The sequence below is a fragment of the Macrotis lagotis genome, chromosome 5, assembly GCF_037893015.1.
Source record: "Macrotis lagotis isolate mMagLag1 chromosome 5, bilby.v1.9.chrom.fasta, whole genome shotgun sequence".
Lineage (NCBI taxonomy): Eukaryota > Metazoa > Chordata > Mammalia > Peramelemorphia > Peramelidae > Macrotis > Macrotis lagotis.
This window is the reverse complement of record NC_133662.1, coordinates 221,077,590-221,090,988: the sequence shown is the minus strand read 5'-3', so window position 1 is coordinate 221,090,988 and position 13,399 is coordinate 221,077,590.

Below are 13,399 nucleotides of genomic sequence, written 5' to 3'. Positions count from 1 at the left end.
GCCCCAAGGTCTTGAACAAAGCAGGAGGGCCAGTCATGGAGGCGGGATTCCCTCTGTGCGTAGGAAAGCTGAAGGAGAGTTTAAGGTGCTGAGGACTTGAACAAAGTTGTGCAGACCCTTAAATTCTCTTCCTTGATTTATTTTGGTGACCATAATCGTGCTGAGAATTTCAGAACTTTTAAGAAATATAAAAATAAAATCATCACAAAGTTCATTTGGCCTAGTGAGAGAAAGTCAATGATTAACTCTTAAGGAAGGGTTTTTAGGATTTTACCAGTGGTCAAAGGTACAACTAGAAAATTTTCTCCTTGGGGACATGTTCTAAGAATTACTCCCTCCCCTTTTGTCCTATCGGTGATTCAGTAAAAGTTCTGGGTGAACATGGGAGTGGTTTCCAGGAAGGGGAGCTTTGGAGTTTCTTCCTTCCTTCCTTTGTTCTTTCTTTTTCTTTTCTTTCTATTATTCCTCTCACCCTTCCTTTCTCCTATTCTCTTTTATTCTTTTTTCTCTCCTTCCCCCTTTCTTTCCTTCTCCTTCATTCATTTTTTTCCTCCCTCCCTCTCTTTCTCTCCTTTCTTTTCTCCCTTCTTTCCATTCTTTCCTTCCTTCTATTCTTTCTTTTCTTTCTTTCTCATCTTCCTCCTTCCCCCTCCCTCACCTCCCTTCCTTTCTTCCTTCCTTTCTTCCTTCCATCCTTCCATTCTTTCTTTCTTTCTTTCTTTCTTTCTTTCTTTCTTTCTTTCTTTCTTTTTTCTTTCTTTCTTTCTCTTTTTCTTTATAAATGCTTGTTCTTTCTGTCTCTCTTTCCTCCCTCCTATTGTGCTCCTTCAAATCTATACACTTGGAATTGAAGGAACTGGGTTCAGATTGTTGCTCTGCCACTTAGTCCTCTCTGCTTTGACGCTTTCAGTTTCCTCACCTGTAAAATGGATAGTTAGACTAAGAGCCTTCTCAATCTATGATCTCTCTTCATTCAGAACTCTGAACAGAGAGCCTCTGAAGGCAGAGAAGACAAATGAACTGATTGTCTATATGAATTAGATGTCAGGAGTCAGCTACAACTTTATATTGTATATATTTCAGCATCTTTTTGGCATCTGCTTCTAATACATTGTCCTTAAATGCCCTCATCATTATGCTAAAGTGTAGCCCTAAGGTATGAGTGTGTGTGAATTCCAACCACTTTTAATGGAGTAGAAAGGACATTGGACTCCCAGCATTGCCATTTAACAACTTTATGACCTTGGGCAAGTTCTTGCCTCAATTTCCTCCTCTGTATACTGGAAATGCTGATATACCTACCCTATGGGGGGGTAGTTGTGAGAATCAAATGAGACGGTGTATGAAAAGTCTTTTGTAAACCTCCAAGCAATAAATAACTGCTAGACACCCTTCTTATAGTTATCTCTTTTCTGCTCAGGAGATGGCTGAGCTTCATTTCCAGGGCTTGTCGCTGGTTTCCCCAATGGCAGAAGCCCCAGGGATGTGCTCAAGTGAAGGAGAAGAACAACCCTTTGGGGTTGGGGCTGGGCCACACCCAGTTCTCACCCCACATTTGTGGAGTGACTGACACCAAGCCCAACCCCGAGGGCTGCTATGGGAAGCAGCCAAGGTTTCCTTATGGTTTTCCAAGAGTTCTGGGTTGACAGAGGGATGACAGCCAGCCACCCCCATTTTGGAAGCCTAGCAAAACAGAGAACACAGGCACAGCCCCTGCTCCACAAACAAGGCTGTCACTGTCTGACATGTCTGCAGGTTTGAAATGGCTCTTTGATAAAGCGTATTTTCTTTATAGAAATGGGAATTTTCCTGATGGATCTCTGAGCTCTCGCTGTGGTGCAGTCTGAACATGAAGGAGCCAAGGTTGCCCCCTGCTGAGTCCCAACATCATGGCAGCTTGGCAGCTGGCTTGAGAAATTGTCCTTGCTGCTGGCCACTCATTGCAATTCCTCTCCTGCCCTGCAGCCTGCGTCATTTTATCAGGTACAGCCCTCAGCAAAATGATGTCATTGGGATAGCGTCTCTCCAAGGTCCTCCACAATCCTTTGCAAGGACCCTTCCTTGTTTGCTTGGGGAGCCCAGTGCCCATGGACCCCAACAGAAGGAAAACCTGGGAAGTCGATTTCAGGGGATGTGGCATCTGACCAGAGAGATATTGGGAGCAGGAGAACCTTTCTGGTACTCTTTGGGTCACATCAATCATAGTGCAAAGACAGAAGTAGTTCAAAGCTGGGATATTTGAGGATCATTGTGTTTGGTGGTAGAGATTGGCAGACTCTGGGGACTTCTATGTAGAGTTAGATACATGGAAATACTGAATGATGGTTGTGCTAACTCATGCTGAGTCACTGCCCTCATAAGCATTAGATCTGGAAAAGATCTTAGGAGATACTTCTATAATCCAGAATCGCAGGTGGGAAGGAGACAATCTAGATTAGAAATCCTTTCTGTAATACACCTAGCAAGTGATCATTCAGTTTTTACTTGAAGACCTAAACTGAGAGGAAATCCATTACTTCTTGAGCCAGCTGTCTGAGTTTGGAACTGCCACCCAAAGTATGATTCCTTTAATCTTTCAAAAAGCATGTTTTCTCCTCCTTTTCTTCACTTCTCCCACTCCCCATGCATTTGGGTTCCTTCATGTACAACCTTTCTTTTATTATTATTATTTTTAATTCCATTCTAAAATAGTTTTCAGTAATTATTTTTTCTAAGGTTTTGAGTTTCATGTTTTTCTCCCTCCTTTCCCCTCCTCCCTTCCTCTGATAAAAATTGATCTAATATACAGATTATACTGTATAACTATGTTAAACACATATCCATATTAATCATGTTATAAAAAAGAATAAAATCAAAAAAGGGAAAAATCCATGAGAGGGGGAAAAAAACCATAATACATAAAACCAATTTTACAAACTGGAAATAGTAAACTTTGGTCTGTATTCAGACTCCATAGTTCCTTTTCTGTATGGGGATGGTATTGTCCATCATAAGGCCTTTAGAATTTTCTTTATTATTGTACTGCTGAGATGAGCAAGTCCATCATTGTTGATCATTCATTTGCAATCTTTCTAATACATGATGTGTCTGTTTAGAAAATAGAACCTATACCCTTCAAGCCTAAAGGATTTTTCTCATCCCTTTCGTTTCAGGCATTTCAATAGACAATCAGCAGGTGGCAATAGAGGAGACCAGCAGAGAAGACCAACAGAGAACCGTTGCAGCTGACTCCTAGACCAATGACATTCCTATACTAAAGATGACATCAAAAATTCTGCAGGGAAGCAAGATTCAGCTCTGGAGGGAGAAGGGATGATGAGGAGCATCAGTTTCCCTGATTGCGTTTTTCCCAGTCACATATTTTCTTTGAATACATGTCCTTTCTATGTGGATTCCTCATCTCTTAAGTCCTTTCTAAGAATATCCCCTATTTGCATTTTATTTCCCTTAATAACTTAGAGAATGGAAATAAAAAAATAGATAAAACATTTATTAATCACCTACTATATACGAAAGAACTGAGAATAGGAATATAAGCAAGATAGGTTTGCCCCTACAGAACTTATATTTTACAAAAGGAAGACACACAAAAGAGAAGAGGCAACTTTTGAACCCTTTGATCTTCTTTAGAAGGAAGCTGCTATAAGCATAGAAATAGTTTCTTGACTGAGAGGAAAGCAAACATCATTGACTCTATGCAATCATGCAAAATTCTTTCTACTCTCCATACTTCCTAAAAGCTGGGGTTTCAGTTCTTCAAAGTTCTCACTAATGCTCTTGTAGCTAAAGCCCTTGGAGAATTCTTAACCTTGCCTAGTGAGTGCCTTCTCGCCTCCTTAGGACTTTAATAGCCACACACAACTTTCTTTACTTTGTTTTTATCAATTTTTTTCCCAAAACCTTAAGCCCTCTATTTCTCCATTTGAAAAATTCTTCTTCAACTAAGGTTCTTGTAGTTCTCTTTTTCCATGGATCCTTCTCTGAAAGACTGCCATTTCCTATTTAAAGAAAAATTCAACATGTCTTCCACATATTCTTAGCATTGCGTTTTTCTTCTTTCACTATAGTTGGAGGTTAGGAATTTTGGTTCAGGAAGAGACTTCATTTGTCCAAGATAGGCATTACCGGATCTAGGATTTGGGTCATACCTGGATTCTGTACACCAAAGTTAATTTGCTTTCTACTCTAAGTACCTAGAGATTGATAGCTCCTAAATAGTCCCCAAAAGAGCAAACCAAACTAAATCCCTGTCTAGGAGGAGATTTGCTTTTCATTAGATTGTGCTGAATAATCGCATATCTTTTACCTTATTCTCTTTTTCCTTCTCTTGCAGTAAGGGGTTCAGAATTGACTGAACATTCTTATATGAAAAAGCCTGGGAAAGATTTAGAAAACTAGCTAACAAAAGAGTATGAAAAGGTCAAAACTAAAGTCAGTTGAATGAGGGGAAATGCAGGAGCTCAGCCATGAGTGATATACAAAGGGACTGGACAGATTGGTTTATTGTCCTTCATACTGTACAGGAAGGGAGGATGACAAGTCTGAAGGGCTTTCTGATCTGTTCTGCTCACAAATCACCCTTGGGGCCTGGGGGGAAGGAGGGGGGAGGTGGAGCAAAGGTTTTCTTTCCTCTGGAACATTCAATTTTCAGTTAATAGTCAAAGGATAAAGGAAGCAGCTTGGTTCAGTAAAAAATGCAGCTGATCTGGAGTCAGAGACACCTGGGTTTGAACCTGATCACTGCCACTTACTTGTATGGGCTGTGTGTAGGGGGGGGAGATGTCTTCCCTGCTCTAGGACTCAGTTTCCCCATTTGTAATTGTGGACTAGCTGGTGCCTTTCAGTTCTTAGTCTGGTTCTATGACCATGCTAGCTTTCTTTGGATAACTGTGTGTGTGTGTGTGTGTGTGTGTGTGTGTGTGTGTGTGTCTTTGTGCAAACCTCAAAATGATTTTGTTGCTAGCCCTCCTCCCCAGCCGTGTCCTCAATGGGCCCATCACTGCAGGTATAAAATTAAGCAAACTGCAGTTGTTCCTCTTCAGCTCAAGAGGAAGAGTCTGAAGCTGGCTGGGGAAGAGATGCCAACTCTGCAGTATGAGTGTGCATTCTCAGAGAATCTACCTCCAATCTGTGTACAGCATAGACTGACTTGGGGAAGAGACAGATGCTCTTTGCTAAACTGACTTTTTCAGCCTGAAAGAATTTTGCTTTCTTTTAGAATGAAGGAAATTTTGAGCCCATGTAGATATGAGAGCTTGTCATCAAAGCGGAGCCATAACTAAGGAGGGGTGACTAGGGCTCTGACACTAGGGTGTTGAAATTTAAAGGGCATTGAAAATACCTTACTTAGGCATATTTCCTTCTCTAGGAGTCTCAGCCATACCTACCCCACCCTTTCACCCATACCCCACCCAGCAGCAGTCAATCCAAGCAGAGGAACCTCATGGCCTCTTGAGGATCCCCAGGTGAACTTCCCAGCCAGGCACAACACTTCCTAATTAAAGCTGTGTTTTAATGACTGAAAAAGAGAACTAGGCCCAGTCAAGAGACTTAGTTTGGTCCTAACTCTGGTATGCTGATCTTGTTTTGATGATATCAACTGCTACTCAAGGGCCTCCCGATTCCCAAACTCCCCTACTATCAGCTCTGTGCTTCCAAGATCACATTTAAGCAGTGAGGTTGCATAGTATAAGGATAAAAACTTGAAGAGAGGAAGCTCCCAGTTCATGATCTTGTCTCAGACATGAACCAGCTGGGCAACTCTGGGCAAGTCACTCGACCTCTCTGTGCCTCAGTTTTCTCTTAAATTGGGACAAATAGTGGCACCTAGATCATAGGACTTTTGTAAGACTCAAGTGATCTAACAAATACTTTGCAAACCTTAAAGTTCTATATACATGCTAGCTATTATTAGAGTTACTATTACTATTCTGGAGTACATGGCCTCCCCCAAACACCCAACAGAGGGATCTATGACTTTCAGTATTGACTGGTTTAGCTGGGGTTTTTTTTTCAGCTAATTCCAAGCATCCCACCCCTTTCACACAGCAACCTCCTCCCCTGCACCAGGAGCTAACTGACCAGGAGTCTGTGTCTACTCATTTAGGAAGAGGAAAGAAGAGCAGGTTGAGGGACCTCATCTCACATGGAAAAAGAATGTAGGGTATGATGTGGGGAAAGCCTTCAAGGAATAACAAAAGAGCGGAGAAATGGAAATGGGGTCATTGCGCCAGACTTGGGATACTTATGTATTTTCTCCCTCCAACCACTTCCATTGGACTGTCATGGTCTTTGGAGATTCCTTTCCTTGAGAAGGCAAAGATGACCCACACACCAAAGAGAAAGAGTTGGGATCATCTGAAAGAGGAAGCAGCTTCTGATCAGGCACCTGGGACTGAAACAAAAGCAAATCAGAAAAAAGAGACAGAAGCGGCTTTGCAGCTGGTTAGGGAGCAGGAGCTGGCCGGGATCAGCAGGGTCTGACCTGGCAGGAGGAAGAACCCAGGAGTGGCTGACATTTTTCCTCCTGCTTCCCTCAAACAGTAGGAGGGGATGTTTGCATGGGAACCCCTGGTTTGTTCTTTCTTTGATCTCTCAGATTTGGCTTGCTTTCAGACAAAAGATTTGGGGTTGTTTGATCTAGGAGAAGCCACAGACTGGCCCAACCTATGTAGTGGTTGCTTAATGTATTCGGTTCAGTTGTGCCAACTTTGGGTGATGATTGAATTCCATTGATGGGCAACAAGGATAGAAAGAGGAGAAGGGACTGAGGCAAGTATGTACAAATGCACATACCTGAAACTTCAGACCAAGAAGTCTACCATGGCTATCCACCAAGGTCACGGAGCTAAAGGAAGGAGGTTCAAGCTCTAAGAATCATGGACAGTTTGATGCCACTCAGGAGCACCCTCTGGTGTCTGACAGAGGGCATGGCAACTGCTGGGGAAGTATAAGATGGGTAACACTGTTTTTAATCATTTCAATGGTGTTTCTTCTGATGCTCCCCCGATAGTTAAAATAGCAGGGGACCCCAAAGGAGGGAAATAATAGAGGCTGTTTTCTTTCTCTCTTATGGAAAGGAAAGCAGTAAGAGCACTAATCTTTGAGATACACATACACACTCACAAAACACACACATACAAATTCATATAAACATATATACAGTACACCCACATAAACACATACATACAAAAACACACAAATATATTCACAAAACTCACACAAACATACACACACACATCTCAAAACACACATGCACACTGCTCAGTGGACTCTGTTTCTTGGGTTATAATGATTATGAATAAGGAAAGAATTGATCAACTCACCTATTCAAAGAAAGTCACAAAATGCCTTGGCAACTTAATCAGGTGAGAACCATCCTCAATCAATCAGTCTCAACAATAGGCTTTAGGCTGAGTGTAAAACCTTTTTGGAACTCCAATAACTTGTATCAGAATCTTCTGATTCACTGAGGAAGCTTGTTCATCCCCTGAGGATCATCTAAAAAGTATCAAGCTAGTTGAGAATCAGGGATTATGACACAGATTGGAGTATCTGGGGAATACCAGAAAAATCCCTTGGGGACTTGGGGACAGAAGCAGGACTCAAGGAGAAACCTCAGTCCTGATCTAGGTTTCCCTCTTCCCTTCCCATGGCCAAGGGAGGACTTTGGGAGCTTCAAAAGCCTCCAATGAGCTTTGGATTTCCCACCTTTCTTTCAATGTCCTACTGGAATCCCTGGACCATTTGTCAGCAGTGCCTCCGTTGAGAACAAAGGACAGACAAGGTATAGTGACTCCACAGAAAGCTCAATAAATGGGCTACATTTTGGGCAAGACAGCTTCTTGAGCGTTCCCTTTCCTTCTTCAATAAGTTTGATACTTGGCTTGCAAGTTTTCCTCCCCTTCCCAATTTCTTCCCTCATACGAGGGGACTTCAACATTAATCTTGATTATCCCCCAAATGTTCAAACCACTCAGTTTCTCAAACTCACTTCCAATAAACTACTCCTACATCCTACCTCAACCACACACAAAGATAGTCATACCCTCGATCTCACCATCACCCCCAAATGTATTAGCTCCATTTTAAGAATTCGGAAATCCCCTTATTTGATCATAATTTATTGACATTTCACCTCTCCCTCTGCTTTTCTTTACTCTTCATCCACATTGTGATCTCTACTCTCGTCATCCTTCAAATCTCTCCCAGATCATCTCCCTGGCACTAGTCACTCTCTTCTCTGCATCTTGACTCAATGGACCATTTCAATTCTATATTGTTATCTTCTCTTGAATCCTGAATCCTGGTCCTAGCGTGGATTGTACCCAGTCAAGCTTCAGCTTTGGATCACTCCTCAAACCTCTCATAACTCTCCTTTCACCCACTCTCTCAACTGAGGACATTGTCTCACATCTAAGAGAAAAAATTGGGGACCATTCATTATGAACTCCTCCCTCTTCTCTCTTCATTTCCCATCACTCAGGAGCCTTCTGCCCTTCTCTCCTCTTTCACCCCTATTTCACATGATGAAGTATCCTCTTTACCAAGATTACTTGTTCTACATGTTCAAATAGATCCCATTCCATTCTGTCCCTTCCAAAAGATTGCCATCTTTTTCATCCCTACTCTCACTTATTTCCAATCTCTCCCTGACTACTAGCTCATATATTACTGCTTTCAAATTTGCTCATCTTTCACCTCTCCTAAAAACAAAAACAAAATGATTCTTCCATCCCTGCTAACCATCATCCTATTTTTTTCATCCTTTGTAGCTAAAACCCTCAAAAATGTAGTCTATAATAAATACCTTTACTTTATTGTCTTTCACTTTGTTCTTAACCCATACAATTCATCTTCTTATCAATCCACTGAAACTTTTCTCTCCAGAGTTACTAATGATCTCTTAGTTGCCAAATTCATTGGTCTTCTCTCACTCCTCATTTTCTTGGCCTTCTTGGTAGCCTTTGAGGAGCATTCTCTTTTTCTTGTTACTCTTTTATCTCTGGGATTTTGGAACTCCATTCTCTGTGTTTTCCTCCTTCTTATGCTTTGCTGGATCCTCCTCCAGACCATGCCCTCTAAGTCTAGGTGTCCCTGAGGGTCCTGTCCCAGTTCCCCTCCCCCCCACTACTTCACCTGGTGATGTCATTAGTTCTTATGGATTTAATTACTATCTCTAATGATTCTCAATTCAGTGTTCTTTCCCCAATTTCTGTACTGACTTGCATCTTCAACTGCCATTCAGTTAAATTAAATTGGATGGCCAACAAACATCTTAAACTCAATATGTCCAAAACAAAACTCATTACCTTTCCCTCTAAATCTGGCAATCTCACCTAGCCCACTTTTCTTATTACCAGAGAAGGCAATAACCTTCTTCCAGAGGGTAACCCCATCCTCCATGTCTCTCAGGCTCACAACATGGGAGTCATCCTGGACTCACCCACATATACAAGTTGTTGCCAAGGCCTGCTGATTTCTTTGTAATATCTCTCAAATTTGTAATATCTCTCAAATTTGTTCTCTTCTCTCTTCTGTACTTCTACCATAATGATGTAGGCCTTCAAAACCACATATGTGCATGGACTTTTGTAATAGCTTGCTCATTGGGTATATCTGCCTCAAGTCTCTCCCCTTTCCAATCCATCCTCCATTCAGTCACTGAAATGATTTTCCTTTCCCAGGTCCTATCATGTCATACCTCCACTCAATAAACTCCAGAGGCTTCCTATGCCAGCAAATACAAAAATCTTCTGTTTAGCATTCAAAGCTTTGTTTTTATATCACCTAGCCTCCTCCCACCTTTCCAATTTTCTTCCACGTTATTCTCTTATGAATACTTTTCATTCCAATGGCCTCCTACCTAGTTGTTCTTTGTCTATGAATAAGACACTCCATCTCTCAGCTCTAGACATTGTTTTTAGATTTTTGCAAGGCAGTGGGGTTAAGTGATTTGCCCAAGTTCCACACAGCTAGGTCATTATTAAGTGTCTGAGGCTGGATTTGAACTCAGGTCCTCCTGACTCCAGGGCTGGTGCTCTCTCCACTGTGCCACCTAGCTGCCCCAGCTCTAGACATTTTCTCTGACTGTCCCCCATGACTGAAATTCTCTCCTTCCTCATCTACTATCTCCATCTACTAGCTTCTCTGGCTTCCATTAAGTCCCAACTTATATCTCAACTTCTACAGAAAGCCTTTCTAACACCTCCAATTTCTAATGCCTTCCTTCTTTTAATCATCTACTATTTATCCTGTATATAGTTTGTCTGTATATATTAGACTGTAAGATCCTTGAAGGCAGGGACTGTCTTTTGCCTCTTTTTGTATCCTCAGTGCTTAGCACATTGCCTAGCATACAGTAGGTACTTAATATTTATTGATGCATTGATCTCTAGGGTCTATAATGAAGCTCTCATGAAGTTTACATTCCATTAGAGGAGACAATATGGACACACATATACATAGAAATATAATATTTACAAAATTAATATGAGGTAGTTTGTGAAGGAGAACACACTAGCAGTCATATGAATCAGGATTCCTTACATGACACTTCCTCTCCCAACTCTAGACAATTGCTCTGGTTGTCTCCTTATGCCCGGAATGTTCTCCTTATTTTCATCATGGAGAGAATTTATCTGGTACTTTGTTTGCAGATAATTGTTTGCATGCTGGTTCCCTAGACAATCATCTCCTTGAGGACAAGGACCGTATTTCTTCCTTTTCTTTGTATTCCGATAGCACTGGAAAGTGCCTGGAAACATATGCTTAATAAAGATGCTTATTAAATGTTTGTTGATTTGATTCAAAGAACAGTAGTGGGAGCAAGATCACAGAGTGCAAAGAGGTTAAGTAAAATGTAAGAAGATCAGCTTTTTTTGGTTTTAAATAACTGAAGAGTTTATATATTCATATTTGACCATGTAAGTGATAAGGAACCACTGGAGCTAATTGATTAGGAGAGCAACATGATTAGACTTTGACTTTTGAAAAAAATCACTTTGGTAGCTGAATGGAGAATGGATTGTGGAGGGAAGAAAGGTGGGGATATCAATTAAAAGGCAATTGTAATATTCCTGTAAAGAAGTCATGGGAGTAGGGGCAGCTAGGTGGCACAGTGGATAGAGCACCAGCCCTGGAGTCAGGAGGACCTGAGTTCAAATCTGCTCTCAGACACTTAATAATTACCTAGCTGTGTAGTCTTGGGCAAGCCACTTAACCCCATTTGCCTTGCAAAGAAACCTAAAAAGAAAAAAAAGTCATGGGAGCTTGAATCAAGGTGATATCAGTGAGGATGGAGAGAAGAGGTTGCTTAAATAAGATATTGTGGAGATAAAAAAGGCAAGTTTGGCAGTTATGTATAGAATAATAAAGAGCTAAGGTTAATGCAAAGATATGAGCCAGGGAGAGCAGAAAGCTAGATTATAGATAGGTAATTAGATAGACAGGCAGGCAGGCAGATAGATAGATAGATAGATGGATAGATAGATGATGGATGAATATGGACATTACTACTACTATTACTACTACTGCTACTACTACTACTACTACTGCTACTGCTACTACTACTAATTTACTAATTCCTTGGTATTGAAGAGAACTACACTGACCAACTAGAGATTGGTGGTGTGAGATGCATAATTGTGTTTATTATAATGAGAATAGATGGATGGATATTAAATAGATGGATAAATATATAAAGCAAACCCTGTTAAATGCTTCCTCTGTGCAGGTACAGCATGAAAAATATAAATACAAACAAAAAAATACAGTCATCTTCAAGAACTTTATATAGGGGGAATGAGAATATATAAAGGGAAGCTGAAAGTTGAGTGTCTATGCTTGATCATATGGTGTGCAAATGGCCAAGGAATGGTTTGGAAATCTAATTTCTTCCCAGGGGAAGTATCCTAGCTTACACTGGATGATGGTCAAAATTAAAGAGGCTTAGTGTGAATTACAATGTCCTTTGATCCAAAAGGGGAGAGTCCAAAAGAGGAGTAGGTTTTGGGGAAAAGATAATGAGATCTGTTTATAATATGGTGAGTTTGAGATTAGGAACTCTGTTTGGAATTTCAGTTTGAGTTGTCTAAAAGATACTTGATGAAAACTAACTTGCACAGGAGAAAGACTGGATATACAGACCTGGAAAGCATTTGCAAAGAGATAATACTATGATCTATGGGAGCTGAAGAGATCATCAAGTGAAATAGAGAAAAAAGAGAAGAGGATTCATGAGTGTCTCCCTATCTTGGAGGATACTCAGTGAGTAAACATAATAGGGATGAAGAATCCAGTTCAATGTTTCTAAGAGGCATGTGGAATTTTTCAATCTAATGATCTCCAAACCTTGCCATCTATCCCATCACCACTATCATAGGTTTTATAAGTATTTCTACCTTCCCTGTAGCTGAACTTTCATTTTAATATTTTCTCCTTTGATTTAATAAATGTCTTTTCATTCATTCATTCTTTTTTCATTCATAATCTTTGTTATTAAGTCAGTTCTTTTCTAGTCACAGATCTTGCTCCATCTCAGAATTTTAGAAGATATCATTCAGCTCTAAAGTTTAGAGTCAGAGGTTGGCCTCTACTCCTTAGAATCTCTCTCTGCCCTGCAAATCTAGCTCTTCCATATAATACTCAGAAATATCTTGCCTTGTGTCTTTAAAACTGATCAGATTGGGATAATCTTTCTTTCTGGCTTATTCTCTTTCCTGCTTTGTCCAGAGGGTGCAGATCACAGTTTATCTGCTGAGTTCCAACTCTCCTCTCCTCCTCTCACCAACTCGCCCAGACTCTGGTCCCTTATGCAGGCATGTGACATTGATCTCCACCAATGACAAGAGAATCCCATATCAATGGACTTTGGGGTATGAGTTACAGATAATTAAAGACATCTACTGGAAGAAGTGGGGGGGGAAGCAAATGGGATATTAGGCTGCATTAAAAATCGTGACCAGAAAGAGAAAGGTAAATGTCTCACTGTTTTCCACCTTTGTCAGATTACATCTCAGATATTACGGCTAATTCTGGATAGACTATTTTAGTGAAGACTAGGATGATGAAGGGACCAAAAGTGATGTCATCTAATCACTGACATTTGTAAAGTCCTCTAAAGTTTTCAAAACATTTTCTTCATAAATCTCCTGTGGGGGTAGTTAATAAAAACTCCATTATTTTCATTTTCCAGAAGATTTGGAGCTCTGAGAGACCAAGGATCTCTTCCACAATCACCCACCTCACGGTTGTCAGTAGTAGAAGATAAATCCTAATCTATCTTGGCTAGTCCAAGAGTCTTTGCACTAAGTGAATGGTGATAGTGGTGGGGGTGGGGGTGTTTAGTTTGAAGAAGAGCAGTCTTGGGCAGGGGGATTGATCGTCATTTTTCAAGTAT